The sequence below is a fragment of the Kogia breviceps genome, chromosome 18 (genome assembly GCF_026419965.1).
Source record: "Kogia breviceps isolate mKogBre1 chromosome 18, mKogBre1 haplotype 1, whole genome shotgun sequence".
Taxonomy (NCBI): domain Eukaryota; kingdom Metazoa; phylum Chordata; class Mammalia; order Artiodactyla; family Physeteridae; genus Kogia; species Kogia breviceps.
In genome coordinates, this window is record NC_081327.1 from 56139620 (window position 1) to 56161639 (window position 22020).

Consider the following 22020-nt stretch of genomic DNA (forward strand, 5'->3'; position numbering starts at 1 on the left):
TACGGTTTAATTGGCGTTAACACTCGCTCACACTGCTTTTACTCTCCCATCCAAACACCTGACGAGAGACAAACTGTTTATGCAAAGCCGAGAGCTTCAAGTAATGAATCGTGGTCAGGAGGGAGGTTCTGAACACTCCCCAGAATTAACCTTCTCAGGGTGGCATGGCCTCAAGGCCAGCAAGCGAATCCTGGAGGTGAGGCCTCACCCTCACACACACTCACACCCTCACACACCCCATCACACACATTCACACACTCACACCCTCAAACACCCTCACACACACACCCTCACACAGACCCCCTCACACACCCTCACATACATTCATACTCACACACACACCCTCACACTCTCACCCTCACACACTCACACCCTCACACACACACACCCTCACACAAATTCATACTCTCACACCCTCACACACTCACACACACTCACACACATTCACACATCCTCACTCACACCATCACACACACACTCACATACCCTCACACAAATTCACACTCATACACCCTCACACCCTCACACACATTCACACACACCCTCACACCATCACACAAATTCATACTCACACACCCTCACACCTTCACACCCTCACACACCCTCACTCACACCGTCATACACACACATCCTCAAACACACCCTCACTCACACCGTCATACACACACACCCTCACACACATTTACACTCACACCCTCACACACCCTCACACATTCACACATGCACCCCCCACACTCACATACCCTCACACCCTCACACAAATTCATACTCATACACACACCCTCACACTCTCACACCCTCACACACCCTCACTCACACCATCACACACACACACCCTCACCCTCACACCCTCACCCCCTCACACCCTCACACAAGCAGACAACAAAGGCTGCTGTCTCTCCCTGCAATGGGTTTTCCCCTAATTCCCTAGAACTTTCCCATTTATTTCCTGTCCTTGGGAAAGGGAAATCTCTAAATCCTTTTGGGGCTTCTCATTAAGTCCTGACAACTGAGAGCACAGGAGGAACTTGCCCACACCCCCGGGCACGGACACAGGCTACCTGAGGCCAGGAGGGCTGCCCCTCCCTCCTGTCCTCCCCAGCTCCCAGCAAATGCTAAATTGGCCGGGTGGCCACACAGCCGGTAAAACCCAGGATGCAAATGGGCTGCTCTTCAAAAACAATACAGGGCTTTCTTTCAAGCCAGCCTGACCCGTCCCTGTGCCCCTGCCTCTGCCCTGATTGACAGAGCCCCTGGGACCCGCAGGGTGAGGCCCGTATTAGGGCTGTGGCCTTTTCTGGGGCTTAGAGGCCCCCAGCAGATTATCGGGATGGCCCCGTGGGGACCCATCTTTCAGGTTTTCCTGTCAAGGGTTCCTGCCTCCTACTTGGGACGCAGCCGAGGGGCCGGCGGGAGAGCGGTCTCGTCCACCATGTGGTTCCCTCCATCCTTGCATGAGCACACGGACCACCCCCTGGAATGCCCTCATTTCCATCCCGGGGGTCCCCACGGCGGAGACAGGCTGCAAGCCATGGATGGGACGTTGGCTGCAGCTCCCGCCCCTGGCCCACGACTGTCACCGCAGAGCTCCGTGAAGAATGAGCCCCTAATCCCCACGGGCACACAACTGTGGCCTTACATTTCCCCACAGCGCCCAGTGTGACCTCAGGCCTCACGGCCAGACTAGGAGGGTCTCCTAGTGCCACCCCCCCCATGTGGAGACATCGAGGCCCCAGAGACAATTCATCGCGGCTGCAGGGTTCGACACACCCGTGAAGAGGTTGGAAAGCTACAAACCCAGTGCCATACGCTTTTCTGTCCCCACTCCAGGCCCACCGGTCTCCTCCTTGTCCTCGAACACGCATGACCTGCCTGCCACAGGGCCTTTGTACGTGCTGGGCCGCTGCTTAGAGCGCAGCTGGCCCATTCCATTCACCCAGGTCCCTGCCAAGTGTCCTCGCTCAGAGAAGCCTCCCTGTCCACCTTGCCCGCTGCCCCCGCCATGTCTCCTCACCCGCCGGACGCTCGTTAGAGCCCTGGCTCCCCCAACATTAATGAACGGACCTGTTTACTCGTTTGTGGAGCCTTTCCTCTGCTAGGTTGTAGGCAGGCCTATGGAAGGCAGGAATGTCCGTGTATTGTGTCCACAGACGTATCTCCAGGCCCTAGAGAAGTGCCCGGCACAGGGCAGGAGCTCAGTTAAGTATCGGATGGAAGCGTGGACAAAGGAAGGAGAGACGAGGGACCCGAGGGTCAGCGTCTCCACTCTCAGCGTCTCCGCTTCCCGTAACTGCCCCGTCACCCCCGGTGCCCCTGCTCCCACCACTGAAGCCATCTATACAGTGTGCTGACCCCCCTACACGGCCCCAGCCACAGGCGGCGGGTCCAGGGAGCAGCGTGACCCCAAGTGGGACAAGCAGAAGTCAGTCCCCTCCCCGAGAACTTGGAGCCGGGACCAAGAGAGGAGTCCAGCCTTAGGTCCTAGACAGTATGTACACCGTTGTGAAAACGTCCCCCGTAGCAGGGGAGACGGACTCGGGGGAGAAGGTCAGTGAAGCAAAACACAGACACACACGGGGTGTGGGGGGAGAGGATTGGCTCGCCGTCCGGGGACCTGGTCCCACCCCTGCCAGGGTCCAGCTCCATCCAGGTGCTCTTAGAAATTCCCCTTGCTCTGCGTAAGCTGGAACCCACGCTCCTCGCCAACAAGCACCTTGCTCACGTCCCCGCTCGGCCTGTCCTCCCATTGGCGATGGGGCCCTGGGCTTTGTGCGGGTGGGACTGGGTGTCCCAGCACACCACCCCGACCTCCTGTGCTCCCGGAACCCGACCTGCTCGCGTGCGTCATTTGGGATGTGCGTCCGCTGATCCACAGGGTCGTCTGAGCCCCTCTCTGTGCTGGGGACACGGCGGTGAGCCCACGGGCACGGCCTTCAGGCCGCAGGGCTCACGGCGACGTCACGACCCCGAGAAATGAAGTCAGTTTTCAGTCTGTCAGTGTGACGGAGAGAGCCGGGGGGCAGGGAGGGGGCAGGTGGCACTGACTCGGTGGCTGTGGAATGCAAGGGTCCAGAGGGTGCAAAGGCCCGGGGGTGGGGCACGCCTGTCTGAGAAACGGAGAGGCAGCCGTTGCTCTGGGTGGAGGGGATTGAGCAAGCGGAGACTCTAGGAAGGACCCTGGGAGGGGGGGCCTCAGGGGACAACCGCAGACACCTTTACAGGCCGTGCCTGTGACTTACTCGGGCCTCCCGGGATCTCGGCGGGTCAGGAAAGGGGAACGAAGACTCACAGAGGTCAGGGGAGTTTAGGGTCACACGGCTCCTCCAGGGAGGGGCTGGGGCTCGAACACAGCCCCTCTCCTCCCCACTGAACAGACGCTGTGGCCTGAATCCCAAGCTACCGTTCTACGCAGGGGCGGCACCGTTTCGCGTCCCCGCCAGCAGAGCACGGGTGCCCCGTGCCCCCGACTCCTCAGCACCACTCGTTCTTCTCTAGCAATCGCAGTGGGCGCGCGGGGGTGCCCCATGGCGGCGTGATTCGCATTTCCCGGTGAGCAGCCTCTTACGTGCTTCCGGGGCACAAAGGCTGCCGAGTGTGTGATCCCATGACGTGAGCCGTTCAGCGCAGGCGAGCCCCCCGACAGGAAGCAGACTGGCGGCGGCTGAGGGCTGGGGAGGGGCTGCTAGCAGGCGCTGGTTTCCTTCTGGGGTGACGGAAATATTCTGGGACCAGAGGTAGTGACTGCGCACCGCCGTGGACGTGCCAAATGCCGCCGAATTGCACACCTGACCACCGGTGAAATGGTGGCCTCTGTGTTCGGTGCGTTTGACCAAAACAGGAACAGAAACGAAGGGCTCTCGGGGATTCCGGGGAGGGCTCCCTGGTGACAACTGTTTCTTCTCCTAAAGCTCTGTTTTTCCTGTATTTTGGCAAATTTGTGGACAGGCCTGGACCCTCACCAAGGTTCTCAGGAACACGCCTCAAGGAGGAAGTCTCGGGAAGGCCCGCCGCGGCTTTCCCCACGTGTCCTGGTCGGATGTGGGGGCCGAGGGGGCGACTGCCGACCTCCGGCTTCATGATAAACCAGACCCCGAGGTGCCCAGGAAGCACCCCTGAGGTCACCCCCAATGCGCCCGCCACCCGATTAGATCCACGCCCAACGTGGAAGCTCGAAGAACATGGACTACTAACAACAAACAGCTATTTGGTTACTTTTTACGGACATTCGGACTGCATTTCAGGCAGTTTTATGCGCAAATGCTACAATTTCCGAGGGTTCCCAAACCGCACGTGAAACATCTGCAGGGTGGACACCTGGAGCTTTACGCTGCAGCCCCTCGTGCGTGCTCGTGGATGTAAATCTGAACCCGGCCCAGGACCCCGGCGAGACCAGTCCGGCCCCCAGTGGGCTTTATCGCCGGCCAGACAAGCCCATCTGGCAGCGGCGCCACGCCCACAAGACGCAGACCCCGTGGAAGGGGCAGCGGGCGGTGTGGAGGCGAGGGCCGCGGGCCTGGGTCTCCCGTGCTCAGCGGTGCCTGCAGCCCTTGCTGTTGGAGACCAGGCCCAGCTCTCTCCCCCCTCAATCTGGGTTTGTCCCGGGGGGCCCAGGTGGATGAACCACGGTCACCTCCCTCCAAGTCGGTGGCCCCTGCACAGCGGGAAGGCCGTGCTCAAACCTGCCTACGGCTTCTCACTGCTGGAAGGGGGAGATCAGGCTCGTCTCCAGGCCTCCCCAGGCTGACTGCTGCCCAACCGCCCGCAGCGCACCTGCTCGCAAGCTCCCGGGTCAAGAACCCTGCATAGCAGACGTTTCACCGTTTGCGTTTGCGAGTAAACAGCTTTACATAAATTCACAAACAGCTGAGTGAACAAACGATGTTGCCTAGTCGACGAACGTGCTAGAGCGAAAGCCAGCTGGCCGCGGGCCGCACCTCGGCATCCTTCTAACCTGACGGCTCGGGACGGCGTCAGCTCCCCCGCACCCCTTTTCACTGGCTCACCTCCTTTCGGCCTGCTTCCATCTTTTATGACCATCACCTTTTATGATGATTTTTTTATGATTGCAGCCAAACATGTGTTTTTCTGCCTTCTTACATGAATGTGCCATCATTTATATTTTCCCAAGTTTCTGTAGGCTCTTCAGTCAGCCGCTGAACAGTCCATCGTATTTTACTGTTTCAGAATCGGACAACCATGTCCTTTATCACAGAAGCGGGGCAGCAAACAATGGTCTGGGGGCCAGATCAAGTCTCCTTGGAACAAGTCACACGCACTCATTCACGTGCTGCCCGTGGCTGCTTTTGTGCCACCTCGGCAGGGCTGAGCAGCTGTGACAGAGACCTTAAGTATGTGGCCCGCAAAGCCAAAAACAATTCCTACCTGGCCCTTTAAGAAAGAGTTCCCCAACCCCTGCTCTAGGACATTTAGAGATTTTCCAGATATTGGGAGTTAGATAACCTAGCAGGGAACATCCTTGCACATTTGAGTTTAAACTTTTGATGCCACTTCGCTTTGGTATAAAATCTCAGAGATGGAATTTAGTAGACTAAAGGGAACGAACACTCTATTTCCCTGAGTTTACAGTCATGTTGTGCAAAATCTACTGGGCCACCAAAATTCAGTGAACTCTCTAGTTTCACTACTACAATCAAACGAGCACTGAATGTCAATGTTTAGGATGTCAGGGGTTAACATGGGAAGCAGAGAAATGACACTTGAGGGCTTCTTTAATTTCATTACTTTGAATATTTAGAGACCAGATTTATATTTTGGTGATGTTTTTACTTTCCCAAAAGTCCAATGATGAAGCTGTGGTTTAAAGAGATCCCCAAACACCTTGGCTTGTTGTGAAAATCCTCTTCTAGGGAAAAGGAATGCCTGGGAAGAGGAAAGGGGGTTATTTTTCGAAGAGAATTAAATTTCTGTGGGGATAGCAATTTCAGAGGGAAGCTTTTCCTCTGTGTTGGTATGTTTGCTGGGGAAAACTGACAAGCTTAGGTAGGAACGAGCTGCTTTGGAAATGTGGGTTTTCCCCGTAGCCTGTTGCTTGTAAGCCCCCAGGGAAACTCATAAAGAGCATTAATGCAGCTCTAACTGACCCCCCCCCCCCCGCTCCAGCCTTCAGGTTGGAGCCAGGGCTCCCAGCGAGCACTGCTGGTCGACCAGGTGGCCAAGAAGTGACCGTTCTGTGCCGCTGGCTCTGATGGGCGACGGCTCCAGGTTGGAGCCGTGTGTGCCTTTTGTGTTCCCATGGCCTCTCCAGAGCAGATGGACACTTTCTAAGAGGCTGACAACTCCGTGGCAGCCGACCAAGTGTCCCCAGGCGGAGGAGAAGCAAAGTTTCATGGTTTGTTTATGCTGCTTCTCAAGTTGACCAGGAAGACATTGTCGGGTGTCACTCAGCCCCCGGCCCTCCACCCTGCCGTTACCCTGTGTGGCAGCCCCCTGCTTTGAGCCTGGATGTGGAACAAAGAAAATTCCCTGGGAACAAAGTTGTAAAAGAAAATGTATCTCAAAACAGACCAAGTCAGGAACCCGCACGACGGCGGCCAATGCGTCCCTTCACGATCCACCCTGGGGGATTTTAGCCCCAGCTGCGCATGAGAACCCCCTTGGGGAGCTTTTGAACAGAAAACACCGACGTTCGCTTGGGGGTCCTTCCCCATATATTGTGAGTTAGTTGATCTTGGGTGGGACTGCATCACCTACATTTCTGAAGGGCTTCCCACGGAGGTTCAAAGAGTAGAGGGAGGGCCCGCGGCCTCTACGTGACTTTCTAGCTCCTCCCCCGGCCCCTCCACCCCCCCTGCTCCCCCTCCGCCAGCCACACTGACATTCTCTCCACCCCTCAGCCCCTGGCCAACCCTCACTCAGCCAGGAGGCCAAGCATCCAGTAAGATAATGGATGTGAGTGTGGATTGAACGTGGCCCACATTTCAGAGCCTGACACACCTGGACTCTGATCTCAACTCCAGCATTCAATGATTGCCTGATTTGGGGCAAACTTCTGCACGCTTTCAAACTATTTTCGTATCTGTATGCAAGTCATGATGGACTAAATATGAAGAACACACTCTCAATAAATCGTGGTTTTTAAATTACATATTATTATTTCTAAAGCACTGGCCCTTTAGAGGGAATCCAGCCACTGACTTTAATGGCGCTGTGAGTCCCAAACATGCTTCTACAAAGGGCCTTTGAACACTGCCTACTTGTTGCCTCTTCAAGGATATTTGTGTGTAGACTCTATCTTCGATCATCTTTAGGGATAGCAAATCGTTTTAAGTTGGTTTCAATATCAGAATAGCCAAAAATCTTTCAGAGCCAGTTCTGATGATTCACTGATTTAACAAGCATGGCTTGTATTCCAAGTGAAGAAACGAAACCAATTTCACACCTGGATTCTGCAATACCTGGGTGGATCTGCAAGTCTCCAATGTCAACAACTAATCTAATGTTGATGGCGCCTTTGCAGATTGGGGACGTGTACCTATTGGTTTGTTTCTTTCACAAGTGTCTCCCACTCCTTTGCAGAAGGAGGCTGGGGAGCGAGGGAGAGAGAGACAGAAAGAGAGAGAGGACAGATACATAGGTAACAGAAAACTACTCTGTCTTATAAAATACACATAGAATAATCCAAGAGCATTGTGAGAAGACAAATGACAATCAGCCTTATGAAGCAACATGTGTTACGAGCCATTGTTTAGGACAGCAACCCTCAGTTAAATAAGCAAAACTCTGAGCAGAGACTGGAGGTGGTAGCTGAAACCTGGTCCTCTCACTGCTAAATTAAGCAGTGAATCATTAGCGGACAGACTTAAGTTAGGACACAAACATGGAGATAGAGTTGGTTATCCCAGAGCCAATGTTAATCACCAGTATCTAATAATCATAGGTCATAAAAGAAGTTTATGTGCATTTCCCGGACTTTCCGTCTCAAGCCATTGGTTTCCTTCAAGGCAAAATCAAAGTGAGGAAGGGCCATGTGGGGAAGTGGTTAAGAGCATTAGCCTTGCAGCCAAATGAGCCTGTGATGAGTTTGGCCCATACAGTCTGGCTGTGTGGTCTGGGCCAAGACCCTTGAGCTTGGCACGTGGCCTGATGGGAGAATCCCTGGCTCTAGTCCTGGCTCTCCAGGCAGTTTTACACAGTAACTGCCCCTCAGTTTCTGCCTGAAGTTAGGTCTCTGCACCATTTCAAACACAGCTGCTAATGATGCTTGTCGTAAAGACCAAGCAAGTGGGCCAGTTGTCAAGCTGTCACCTTAACCCAGCCCAGCAGGGCAGCCGTTCTAACTCTGTGTGCCCGGGTCACTGGGACTGTCCTGCTGAGCAGGGCCTGTGTGGCTCCTCCAGGTCAGGGATGGAAGAGATATGGTGCCAGGGACAGCATTATAGCCAGAACATCGAAGTCGGGAGGCCCTCTCAAGTCCAGTTGTGTGACCTTGAATGAGCCACATAACCTTTCTGAGTGTCAATTTATCTTTAACTATACGGATGTGACAGTGTCTGCTCCAACCAGGGGACAAGTGTTTCTAAAGGTCAAAAGACACCTGCTATCCCTCGATGCCAGCGCTAGGACACTGCACCCTTCTGCCTGTCAGAGGGTGGGGGAGGGACGGGCCCCAAGGCAAGGATGTGTCCTGTCCATCTACACACCCCCAGCCCTGGCCATGAGGTCTCAGTTCAACTGGGAGGCCTGGGTCCAGGTCCTCTCCTGTTTCTTAACTTCCCTAAGCCTCTTCTGTTTTCATCAAAAGACAGGGACAATAATGTCCAAGGAGGATTAACCAAATCTGTATGTATTACACACTTGCACGGCACCTAGAGGTGTGAAGTGCTCAGTGTACATGAAGGGAATCATCACCGTCATCATCACCATCATCATCACCATCACCATCATCATCATCACCATCAACACCACGATCACCATCAGCACCATCATCACCACCATCACCATCACCACCATCACCATCATCAGCACCATCATCACCATCACCATCACCATCATCAGCACCATCACCATCATCACCATCATCACCATCACCACCATCACCATCACCACCATCATCACCATCACCATCATCACCATCACCATCATCATCACCACCATCATCACCACCATCATCATCATCACCATCATCACCATCATCACCACCATCACCACCATCATCACCATCATCATCACCATCATCACCATCACCATCATCACCATCATCACCATCATCACCACCATCACCATCATCACCACCATCATCATCATCACCATCATCACCACCATCACCATCATCATCACCATCACCATCATCACCATCATCATCATCACCATCATCACCACCATCACCATCATCATCACCATCACCATCATCACCATCATCACCATCACCATCATCATCACCATCATCATCATCATCACCACCATCACCATCACCATCATCAGCACCATCACCATCATCATCACCATCACCACCATCACCATCATCAGCACCATCAGCACCATCATTGCCATCACCATCATCGCCATCACCATCAGCATCATCATCACCACCACCATCACCACCAGCATCACCATCACCAGCATCACCATCATGATCTCTAACTTCCACCACATGTATTTTCCATGTGCCAGGAACTGACCTAAGAGATTTTGTAAATTGACCCACTTAGCCTCCCAACCCATATTGTGGGTACTTTGATCATTATTACCTTTGCTCAGTGAAGCAACCTGAGACACAGAGAGAGTGAGTAGAGCTTGAGGCTGACCCAGGCAGGAGTGACAGAAGCAGGGTGTGAACCCAAGTGTCTGGTCCCAGAGCCTGCGCTGCGAACTCTCTTAGCTATAGGCTGACAGCCTGTTTAAAGCTAGTTGAAAACATGCCGTGGGAAACGCTTACGCATAAAAACTTTATTTATATGCCTGAATAAAATTAGAAGATTTCACAGTTAATTTCACACATTGGACCGTTAGGTTGGGTAATCCAAATCAGCTATTCTATTTGATCTTGCTTGAAATTGGTTGATGCTGTTATTACTACGTGGCTAAAAATGAAGAGGAAACACTTCCGGTGTTGCGTCATAGCCAAATCAGCTGAGTTTTCTAATACCTGTCATTATTAACTGGAAAATTTGTCCTGATCTCCGCAAAAGAAAGTTTCCAAGTAAGATCTTTATCAACCAACACATTGTGGACATGGAGATAAACAGCCCGGATCACCCCAAATGCCTTTTGTGTTGTATATTTGTTAAGAACACGCACGATTTCACTTAAAGTTGGGCATTTTCGGTGGCTGGCTCTCTTGGCCTTCTGTTCTTCCTTTCCGCGGGTCAGCATGGCTTCCACATGGGATGTAGAGCCACTGGGATGTTCGGGGCCGTGTCCTACGAGGAGACTGGCTCCTTTAGACCTTGACACCAGGCTCCTGGTGAAAATTTCAGAGCGGTGACTACGATGCTGACTCATCTGAGGTCAGGTGCTTCCCCACTAGGGTCTCCATCCTAAAGCTTTAGGTCAGAGATGCTCTGGGCAGGGGTGTCGTTTGCTCCCCCTTTTCGGGGTGGGCAACCGCAAACTACAACAGTAGTGGTATAGAATAGAAAGGAACATTCCATTTTGCAATATTAAAAAATTATGGGTGGAAGCTTTTTTCACAGAACTTGCAAACAAACAGTGACAGAATACTTCTAGTGTGTGGAGATTTTTAGATGGGGTTGGGATTACTAATGAGAAGTTCCTCTCATAGCCCTTTGGGGGAACGGGCGTACAAATCAGTATGTGAAATGGGACATGCTTCTGGAAGGGGATATTTGTGTAAGAAGGTTGAGAAACACTTCTTTGGAGAATGAGTCAGAGAATTAGTTGAGAAGAAAAAAAAACCAGTTACTTTGCATTTATTCAATAAGTTATGTATTTATTCAAAATATATGAACATCGCACCTGCTGGGTGGTCAGCACTGAGCATGAACGTGTCTGAACTGGGGGAATGACAGCTCTGACTTAGGGGGTGACGTAAGAGCCTCGTGACACACGGTTGGGTTGGTGGCCCGTCCTAGCCAAGACCCACGGCGGCCCATGGGCGCCTGACCTTCCTTCTCTGGCATTGACGTTCCCATCATGAAGAGCTGTCAGCGTCTGAGCTCTTAAGAAAGATCACCACCATTGATAAACCCTTGGTGGATGAGTTTCTTCTCAGAAGTACCATTTGATCACCCGTTCCTCCTGCTGTTGCACAAATCCCTGCAATGTGCCATCCGCTCTTGTTGACCGTGTGGTCCCTCTTTGGGATGCTTCTCCCTCCAGCTGTGGAAGCATCTATTTATAGTTTTCCATGGAGTTAGAGCGAAAGGATCAAATCTTCTGGGTTCCACCACTTGGGAGACTGTTCTCCAAGGCCCATAGCAGTAAGGGGCACGTCCAGGGTCGCGGTGGGGCTCACACACGCGTAGCTTCTGAGACTGGAGGCTGTGGATGGACACTATGCATAGCATGCCGTGTGGAATCTGGGCCCGATGTTGCCAAATTCGTTAATTTTTCTTCTTTTATCATGGAAAATTCACTCATTCTTAAAAACCCTGGTTTTCCAAAAATGCATAAAAGCTCAGTTGAATCCTGCCAAGCAAACCCGAGCAGAGAGGCAAACTGCAAAAGGGCAGGTCTGCACTCTTCCCAAATGCTGATGAATGAAAGGCAAAGGAAGGCTGAGGTACATTCCAGATTAAAGGAGACTCGTGTGACATGACGCTGAATGCAACACGCGGTTCCAGGTTACAGCGTGGATTGGAAGGCGGAAGTTGCCAGAAAGCGCGGCTCTGGAACAGCCGGCGAGGTCTGAGCGTGAGCGTTTGCTAGCGCACCATGACAACGCGGTTGTGTAGGAGAGTGCCTTTGTTCTTAAGGGGACAGTGCTGCAGCGCTCAGGGGCAAAAAGGGACACGCGCTCCACAAGTTACTCGCAAAGAGTTCAGCAAAAATACAGAAGTACTGATCACGACGATGTTGACCATGAGAGAGAAAAGGAGTGAAAAAGCAAGTCTGGCTAAATCGTGACAGTGGGTGGATCTAGGTGACGGGCACAGGGGCGTTCACTGTAGTATCTGGCGATTTGTCTATGGGTGGGCCCAACGATTTTTCAAAATAAAACCTTCGATAGAAATAAGTAGAACAGGAGAACGTAAGGCTGAGTGAGCCACACCCAGCTCTGTCACACGTCTGCTCTTCGTCGCGGACCCCCAGACGGAGGCTCCCAGTGAGAAAGCATCCACCGCTAGAAGGGGCGCAGGTTACTAACTGGGTGTCTGACTGCAACCCTCACGTCACCATTCAAGACTACGGAGGGCCGGGCGCAGAACGGGAGGAACAAGTCAGGCAGTTCTGCCCTCGTGGGGTTTGCGCTCTAGATGCATTCAGATAACCGCCTACGTAAAACGACAGACTGTGCTAGCACCACGACGAAAGCAAAGTGACAGCGTGACAGCCACAGGACGAGACGCTGTGCCTGATCCGTCCATAGGACGGATGTCCTATGGACCCGGGCGGGGACACCAGCTTTAGATGGGGTGGTCGGGGTGCTGAGGAGAAGCCCAGCCGTGAGAGCACTCGGGAAGGACAGAGGAAGGGACGATCAGGCTGGAGATGGTCCCGAGGTGGCAGCCAGTGGGACGAGGGGGGGGCGGGGAGCAAGGCCCGCGTGCCCAGGCCCAGTGAGAAGGATGAGGCCTGGGGGCCATGGGGACGTTACTCTAAGGGTAACTGGTGACCACGGAAGTGAGTGACATGCACTTGGCCCTGACCCTCTCTTTCCGCGTTGTTTTCGGAGCCCTGTGGCCGAAGATCAGAGTAAGAACAGGACCCCTTACATCCCACTGCTGCGTGTCAAGCACAGCTCTGAGGACTCTGCCTCTCTGAGCCAATTTAACCCCCACATCAGCCCGATGAAGGTGGGACTACTATCCCTATTGTACAGATAAGAAAACTAAGACGTCCAAGCAAAAAGCACCCTTGTGGAGATGAGCTCTGTACTGGGTTCAACTGTGTCCCCCGAGAAGGTACACTCAAGTCCTAACCCCCAGAACCTGTGAGTGTGACTTTACTTGGAAATAGGGCCAAGTCACTGTGTCCCAGTGAAGAGGGGGACGTGGACACAGACACACCCAGGGGGAAGATGCACACGTGAAGCAGAGGCAGAGAGAGACTGGAGTGATACGTCTGCGAGCCAAGGAGCCCAAGGGCGCCAGCAACACCAGGAGGCAGAGAGAGGCCGAAGGGTCCACGCCGACGCCTTGATTCTGACTTCTGGCCTCCAGACCATGAGAGGCTAAATTTGTGTCGTGTGAAGCCGGAGGTTTGTGGTACTTATTTCGGGCAGCCCCAGGTACCCTCCACCAGCTCGCAGAAAGAGTTAGCCTCTGCGTGGATGCACAGCCGACAGGAAGCTGGTGGCACTGAGGGGGTCCTGGCCTCATTTTGGAATCGACCGCACATTATTTGTTAGGAGCCCCCCAGCACTCGTCCTCCCCGCCCCCAGCCCGCGGAACGGTCAGGCTGACGTCCTATGGACCCCACTGTCCCGCAGTCAGAAAGAACAGAAGCCCACGGTCACCAGCCCCTCCCCTCCCTTTCTCTCCTTGAGGGCCCAATTACATAAACTATGAGCCGGGGCCACATCCGAGTTCTCCCACCCACGTCAGGGCCGCCCAACCTGTCCTGATGGACAGCTGGCCACGGAGGGGGCGGCAGCCTCTCAGGGCCCACGCCTGCGGGCCGGGCCGGGCTGCACGGGGCCCCCGAGGGGCGAGAGCCACAGCCCTGCCCGGATGCCCGACCAGATCGGGGCGCGCAGCTGTCCGGATCCTGGTCCTGAAACCCGACGACCGAGCGGGGCTGCCAGAGGCCAGGAGCACCCGTTTCCTAATGAAACATTTGTGGGAGAAACAAAGGAGACTCTCTCTGTATGCACGTCTTCCCTGGGAGGCGGGGAGAGAGGATGGAGGAGAAGGAGGGCCTCCGAGGCTGCGGAGGAAAGCTGCGGACACTTGCCTTCCGCGAGGCTCCTGTCCCCCCGCTGGAGGACCCCCGCCTCCGGGACATCTGGCTCCCAACCGGGAGCACCGTCTGCGTAAACAGCGCCGTGAGCCCGCGAGCTTCTCGGCTGTGAGACGGCCAGTCCGGCGGGACCCTGAACGTCGCAGTTTCCACTTGTGAGTAAACAAGCCCTTTGATTTCCCTCACGGGGTACGCTGGGAGTCGATACTTTGGTCCGACATCCAAGCCGGGAGATGGCCTGCTTTTTGTATAACGGTAGTGACTGTTTGGAGAACGGAGCGGTCGTTCGGCTTTCAAGTCTCGGCCAGAAATTACACGTAAACAAACTGTCGTGACGGCACCAATGAGCCCCAGATGTGGCTGTAGGTAGAGGGTGGGGGCTCCTTGGTGGGGGCTCCAGGCTGCCCCGGCTCGGAGGACCGTGGCCAGAGCGAGCCAAGCCTCGGTGCAAACAGTGGGCGCTCTGTAAACGCGTGCCTGTGCAGCGGACACCAGAATCACAGGATCCGAACTCAGGCCAGAGCCGCGTTCCGGTGGGCGCCTGGGGTCACAGCGGGGCTTCGTGCAGGGAGTGGTGGCAGGACACTGCTCGTGGACCAAGCAGCAGACCAAATACGCCGAGGCCTGAGATTTGCAGCCGTCAGCCGGGTGAAGGACGCTTCCACCCCGGATCCCGAGTCAGATGCGACCCAGAAAGCAATGCCGGCTGTACAGGAGGACGGCATGGCACGGTGCCGGCAGAAGCACGTGGCTCTTCCCCGAAGAAGCCGGCGTCGGCGTACACTGTGGCTGTTACAACGGCCGGCCGGCCGCGTCGGCAGGGCCCACGTGCCAGGCGCTGAGCGATTCACGTCCATCCTTCCTATTAATTCTCCCAACGCCTCACCAGAGGCCTTGCTGCTGTTCCCATTCTACTTCTGTGCTGGCTGAGGCTGAGCGAGGTGAAGCAACTTGCCAAGTCCCACAGCTGGCAAGCAGAGGGACAGGGAGTGGGGCGCGCGGCGGCCTGGCTCCTGGGCAGCCCGTCCTCCGTGCTGGGGTGCTGGTCTCTCTCAGTGGCCTTTGCAACTCCAACAACCAGTCTGCTCAGAAATTTCACGAAGTATCGCTAAGTCATGCGTTAATCCATCTGAGTCTTCACTGAGTAGCTACTGTATGTCAGGCCCTGCAGGCAGCTATGCACGGAGGATGTGTCTAGGCACTGGGGCTAAGTCAGAGAACCAAAACAGAGAGAACCCCTGCTCTCCTGAAGCGGACATTCTGGTGGGGAGAGACACAGAATATGAGGACCCTGCGGACAAGAGGTCACGGCTCATCGCGGGGACCAATATGGCGGCGACAGTAACGGGAGAAGAGCTGTGATAAGGTAACAACAGGGACGTGGCAACAGGGGAAGTGTCTAGGTCGGCTCCCGGCGAGCCTCGGGCAGCCCAGAGGAGGGGCCGCCCCGAGCGCACACCTCACGTGGTACACCCCCTGCGGGGCACGTGGCTACTGCTGCCATTGCCACGTCTCCAGGGCTTACCCCGGCCAGCCCCTGCTAAAGGCTTCACATACCTAGCTCCTTGGACCCTTAGAACACCTCCACGGGAAGAAACAGAGGCCTCAGAGACGTCAGAGCACCTGCCTCGGGTCCCACAGGGAGTAAATGGCTGATGCGGGATTCCCACGCATATCCAATTCCCTATATCATGGCGCTCCTGAACGAAGGAAGTACTGCTTTTCTTCGATCTGCTGTAGGCCTAGCATGGTTTCTTGCAGAGATTAGATGCTCAAAAAACAGGTGATGAATGAATGAGTGAACGAATGCATTTTACAGCTGTGCTTTGTTTCCTATGTCCATCCACTCTCTTTCTCTCCGGCTGTCTCTGTCCCGTCTCTCTCCCTCTCTCTCCTCCTTCTACATGCGTGGGACAGCAAAACATTTCGAGACACACATGCGCCGGCTGCAGATGTGCAGCTGGCTCAACTGCTGGCTGAAGGGCCAGCTGCCTTTCCTCCCAGCCGTGTTCCTCTGCCGTGCCTGACGTGAGGACGTCTGCAAGACGCTCGGTTCTATAGCAACTTGGTACCTGGGCTTCCTTCTCCCCACTTCCCAAACCATCCACCCTTGGGATCTAAGCGCACTGGATCATTCGCAGGCCCAAAGCCTTGGCCTGGCGAAAAGTCAGGCCTCCTGCTAGCCCCAGGCCAGGGGGCCTCACTTTGCAATCCTCCAGGGCCGAAGGAAGCCATCCAAGCTCAAACCCAATTAGCGGCAGCTTGCAAGTCCCTTCTGAATGGGAAGGCGTGGAAAGGTGTGACCTTCTTCAAAGGCTCCCAGCTCCTCCCTGCGTCTGCTGGCCTGAGGCCTGGGCTGGCCCCGGAGCGGAGGGGAGCCGGCTGAGGTGAGGACGAACTCACCCAGGAGGCTCGGTGGGCTCGGAAAGCTGTCCCAGAGCGGGTGGGCCTCAGTGTCCGGCTGAGCCAGCTCTGAGTCCAGGGCGTCAGACGTTTGTCCGAAGCCTCTCCATACCTCTCACGTTGGAGAAACTGCGCTCCAGGCTGCCATCCATCAGTTTTCCAGCGAGACTCTGGCACCGCTGCCCTCCATCCTGGTCAGAACCGCCGGAGCCAGCATCTTTGCTTCCACGGCCCAGGCCCTTTCAGTTGCACACAGAGCCCCATTGACTTCAAAGGCCAGAGGGGAGAGAACGTGGGGCTGGCTGACGGTGGAGGCTGCCCCTGTGTGAGGCCGGCATTTGCAGCCTGACCCCAGCAACGGGGCCAAGTATCCATGTGGACTGGAGGCAGGGGAGGAGAAGGGGGAGGAGATCCCTTGCGAATGAAGACCGGCTCAGGCCACGCTCGCGTGAAGGCGGACTCCAAAAGGGCAGGGGAGCCCCGAGAGGGGGCCCTCTTTGCTCCAGGATTGTGCTCAGAGCCCCCATTCCCTGCGCAGGGACCACCCAGGCCCATCAGAGTCAAAGGAAAATCAGAAGGATGCCAGCGCATCCCCGTGAGGACGAGCTCTCTGGCAGCAGCTGCTGCGGGGAAGCACGCGCAGCCAGAGTGAACTGGGCCCCGAGAACTGGGCCCGGAGCCGTGAATGGCTGGTTCCCAAAGCAGGCGGCCGGAGAATGGCAGAACCAGGGCTGGAAGGGGAGTCTCCTCTTCTGCTTGTCTTTTCCTGAACCGCTTCCCAGGTAAGACCTAGCTGGGGATAGGGTCTATCGATCACTCATCCCCATGCTCAGTAAATGTGCCAGGGCCTCCTCGGGGCTAGACCCTAGTCCAGCCTGTGAGACACAGAGGATAAGACAGAGGATACAGACCAGCAAACCAACAATGACAACGTAAGCACTGCAATTACTTACAATCCAAGGTGTACACCCTAGTTTTAAAAGCTCCCCAGATGACTTAACGTGAAGGCAGATGTGAGTATCTTATTCCCACCACGGTTCTCCAATAAACGTCATTCCCGCATATGCAAAACAGGGAGCTACTCCCCGCACAGGAGACGTCGCCCCCCTCTTTTGACCCTGATCTCCACGTTAAAATCCCCACACTTCAGATGCCTTTATTAAAACCTGTTTCCAGAGCCTGAGCCCAGCTTTTGCTCCTGGCGCCCAGCGATATTTACGTGGCCAGTCCAGTGCGAGCCCTCAGCGTCTATTCCAGACGCGGCCCTGAGGGACGCACGTGGTAACGTTGCCACGCCGGGCCGGCCGAGCGTCAGTTTGCTCCGCTAGGCTTCATGTTGACTCACCACACAGCAGGTCCTTGTTGAACGCCTACTCTGAATTCAAGGGTGACTTCACTCCCTCCAAAGAGGGTGAGGTCTTTTAATGTTAAGTCCAAGTCAACTGAGGTTTCCAAAGGAAACCTGACGGTATTCTCAAGCTGGATCTCCGGCCGACACCCCGAGCTCCACGCACCCCCCTCGCCCCTCACCAACCCGAGCTTACTGCCCCCCACGCTGGTTAATGGCAACACCAGCCCTCCTCTTCCTGCTCAGAAACTCTGACCATCACTTATGACTCCTTCCTCAACCTCCCCCCGCGTTTCCAAACCAGCACAGCTCAGCAAACACACTCAGCCCCTAGACGGCTTCCTTTCCAGTCCTTCAACGTACGTGCTGTCACATCCAGCTCCAAGTGTCCTCCCTCTTGGCCGACGGTCTAATCTCCTCCTTCACAGAGAGGACGGCTCACTGGGCATTAACCTGACCACCTGAACACCTCTTCTCCCTCCCTCCCTCCCTCCCTCCCTTCCCTCCTTCCTTTCTTTTCCTTTCTCTTTATTCTTCTTTCTCCGGCAAGGTTCTGACACTCTCAGAACAAGAATGCAGATGGACCCCAGAATAAGGGCTCATTTTCTGAAGACTGTGACCCTGCAGGCCCCTCTGGCCACTCGGTGCCGGCTCATAGTAGGTCTGCAGGGGATTCTTGTTGAGCCGAGGTGACCAGACTGTTCTGAGCCCAAAGCTGGGATTTGCGTGAGTGATGGCTCTCTCCCAGCAACAACGTATAACTCGTAGGGTCCGCGTGGGGTTTCCCGGGCTGGCCAGTTATGATACGACCATCCAGCGCACCCAGGTCCCTGGGATGGAATTAGAACCTTGCTGCAGCGAGGGACCTCCTATTTACTATGGTGGCGACCGCTATTTTATGAGTGCCACTGCTGGGCTATGAGTCCTTTACATCTTTCGACAAGAACGCTTCCAAGATTAGCATCGTTATCCCCATCTGACAGATAAAGAGACTGGACACCAGAAAGGTGGAAAAGCTTGCCCGAGGTCACCCAGCTAGGAGGCGAGGGGGCTGAGCCGAAAGCCTGGTGAGAACACTCCAGCTCCCCTTCCCGCCCTCCACACCACGGTCCACGTTGAACCCGCCATCTCTTCCCGCAGCCTTGGGACCACACCTCTCCTTCATGGTCTCTGCACACTCGCCACATCACCTGGACGGGGGGACGGGCATCTCCGGGGCCTTCAGATTCTCAGAGTGTCAGAGAGAAAAGCATCCTCAGGGATCACCTGCTCCCAGCACTCTTGCTTTGCAAACCGAGGCCCGGAAAGGCTTCGGGGCTTCTTCTGAGTCCCAGGTGCCACCAGATCCAGAAGCCCTCCCGTCAGTTTTCCTTCCATCATTTTGCATTGGCTTGAACTCGCCCACTCTGGGAGGGAGGCGGTGGACAAAAGCTCCGAACTCCACGGCGGAGAAGGAGGGACAGTACTGGACGGATTCCTGAGGTGGTGGTTCCAGCAGCCCTCCCACCTACATGGACGCCAGATGAATCAGAGGCCCCTGGGCCGGCTCGGCAGGGCCCGGGCACAGGCCGAGAACGCTTGAGTGCCAGTCACGACTCCTGTCTACATTTCTCGTGCCCTTGCAACCCATCTCTTTTCTCCTTTCGAGGCTGTTTAAAGAATACAAATGAGAGACTCTGAAACAGGATCACAGATTCAAATGCCTACAGCCCCCAGGCACGTGCTTTAAATTACCGGAGTCGGGGCCGGGCGCAGGACGGCCGGGAGCGCTGGGGACGGAACACGCTGAGAAGCACAGCCTTATGCAGAGGGACCGCCCGCACCCACGGCCAGCCGGCCGCTGCCACGTGCAACCGCAGCTGGCCCTCCCAACGCGTCAAGAGAAGCTGGAGATCCAGGTTTTTAAATAGAATATTCTGTTTTTACGCGTGATGAAGCAACTTTTAAAAATGTAAATACATCTACTGACTGATGCAGCCCCCAATCCAGCACTTACGCCCTCTGCTTCAGAAAATGAAAATCTCTCCGGCAGGGACGTCACTGCGCCCCGAGCTGCACGCCAGCCCCACGAGGCCTGTTCTGTCGTGGCCAACCACAGCAGAAGGAGCCTTCTGACCGAAATGACAGCCCACATCAACTGTCTGAAATCAGGCGTGTCCGTGCAACCTGCCACCCGTCTTCACGTCCGCAGTCTGCACCGCTATTAGCAGCTGGGCTTCACGGCGTGACGAGGACGGCAGGCAGAGGCCTGCACAGCGTCGCCGTTCGCATCCTGTCATTAACGAGAGTCAGTTTACTTGAGCACCAAGTGCTGATAAGGGTGTCTGAGGCCCGTCACTGTAGCTGCTCCATAGAGCAGACAACTGACTGCACGGCCAAGCCCGGCGCATCCGTCATGGACTATTAGAAGCCGTTTCAGATGCTGTCTTCAAACCATCTTTCAAAACCCATTAGACATGAACTTCACGCAGGTCATAGCAGGGAGGGTGGGAGCTGAGGGTCGCCTGGCAGCCAATGCAACAATTTCCATCCCGTCACCCGCATGGACTTTTCGAGTCTCGGTGGCTGGGGGCCAGGAGACGTGGGCGGGGGGTGCATCCAAGGCGACCTCTAGCCAACTCTGGAAGCGTGAGGAGTCCCAGGGCACCTCCAGGCTTCAGTACGTTTCTCTGTAAGATAAGTGCATCGCACAGGGGACTCTGAAGACACCTTCCAGCTAGGGTGAGGTGACCGGAATCCCGGGTACTCGGGACTCTCCTGGTCTCATCACTGAAAGTCCCGCGTCTCAGGAAACCTGGCAGCCCGAGGCACACCCAGTGCTTCGCCGCCTCACTTCCAGCTCTGACTTCTGAACGCCCTTCAGCCCAAGGGACGTGAGGGCACCTCTCATTGTCAAAGCTCGGCAATGAACACCAAGGTGGCACGGACACGTCACGAGTGGTCAGGCCTTCTGAGAACCTCACAAGGGCTGGTCCCTCTGTCAGGAGCCTCTGCCTAAATGCCTTGCATTTTCATGACACGTGAAGTGGGTTGAAAAGGGGGGCCACGAGAGCCTAAGTTCTTTGCAGGTTCTTTTGTGGGAGAACAAACTATTGCCGTTTCCCCCTCGGGCTGAGTTCTACGTGCAAGACCCTGAGCACGGGGGCAGCAGGGAGTGGCCGCTGCGAGGAAGCCGCCTTCCCTCCAGGCTGACCAAGTTCCGTCAGGGACGCAGCTGTAGCGCTGTGTACGGGCTCGTTTTCTACCCTGCCTTTGCTGTTCTACAGAAGGTAGAGAGGGATCAACAGATGTGACTTAAGGTCTCAGGGACAACATGTATGTGAGCTCTCCAGGTGCTTCACGTAACATGACTCCCTGGGCTCCCGTTAAAATGCAGTTCTGATCCTGTGAGGCCTGAGCCTTACATTTCTAACAAGGGCCTGGTGATGCTGAGGCTGGACCGGGGACCACACCTTGAGCAGCCAGGGGCTGGGCGACGGACTCCTGAGGCCCGAAGCTGGGCCTGACTCAACTTTTACCCACAGGAGCAAACACACCCCCCGGAGGAGTCAAGCGCATAGGGAACAGACGAGCGAGGCACCATTTAACCCGGCCTGACCGCCCAGAGCCCCGGTCCACGCTGCTCTCACCCCAGGCTCTCTGCAGCCCCCGACATCCCGTTTAGCCCAGTCCGCACGTCTGAGAATATTCGTCATGTCGATGGAACGGCCCCGGAACAGAACCGACCACGCAGGTAAAGATGACCGCGATCCAGCCCAAGCCCCCTCTGCCCGACCCGCCAGGCCCCAGAGGAGGTCCCGCCCCTTCTCCATCAGGCCCCAGAGGAGGTCCCGCCCCTTCTCCATCAGGCCCCAAGAGGGTGACTCCTCGGTTCTTCCCCCTTCTCCCCACGCCAGCCTCCCCAGTGACTCGAGAACTTTGTATTTATAAGCTACCTTTGCTCCAATCCGAAAACCGTTAAAATATTCACAGATAAACACAAGGACGTGCCATCTGGCTTGGTCTCTAAATAAGAAAAATTGGGAACAGCCCAGTCCAAAAGGGGCTTGATTAAGTAATTTAAGGCACATCTGTTAGATGGAGTATTTGAGGGCCATATCTTTGCGTGTCATCCACAGGAAGTGGCCACCCTACGATAGTAATCTTAAGTACAAGGTTGCAAAGCTACCTAGAGAGCATAATACTGATCTTGTGAGAAAAAATACGCCATAGAGGAAAGCTCAAGAGAA

At 55.2% G+C, this 22020-nt stretch overlaps 1 protein-coding gene across 3 annotated transcripts in view; it reads right to left on the minus strand.

The window, feature by feature from the left end:
* Positions 1-22020, minus strand: part of C18H16orf95 (chromosome 18 C16orf95 homolog) — a 453505-nt gene that overhangs the window by 120188 nt on the left and 311297 nt on the right. The window lies entirely within an intron of this gene.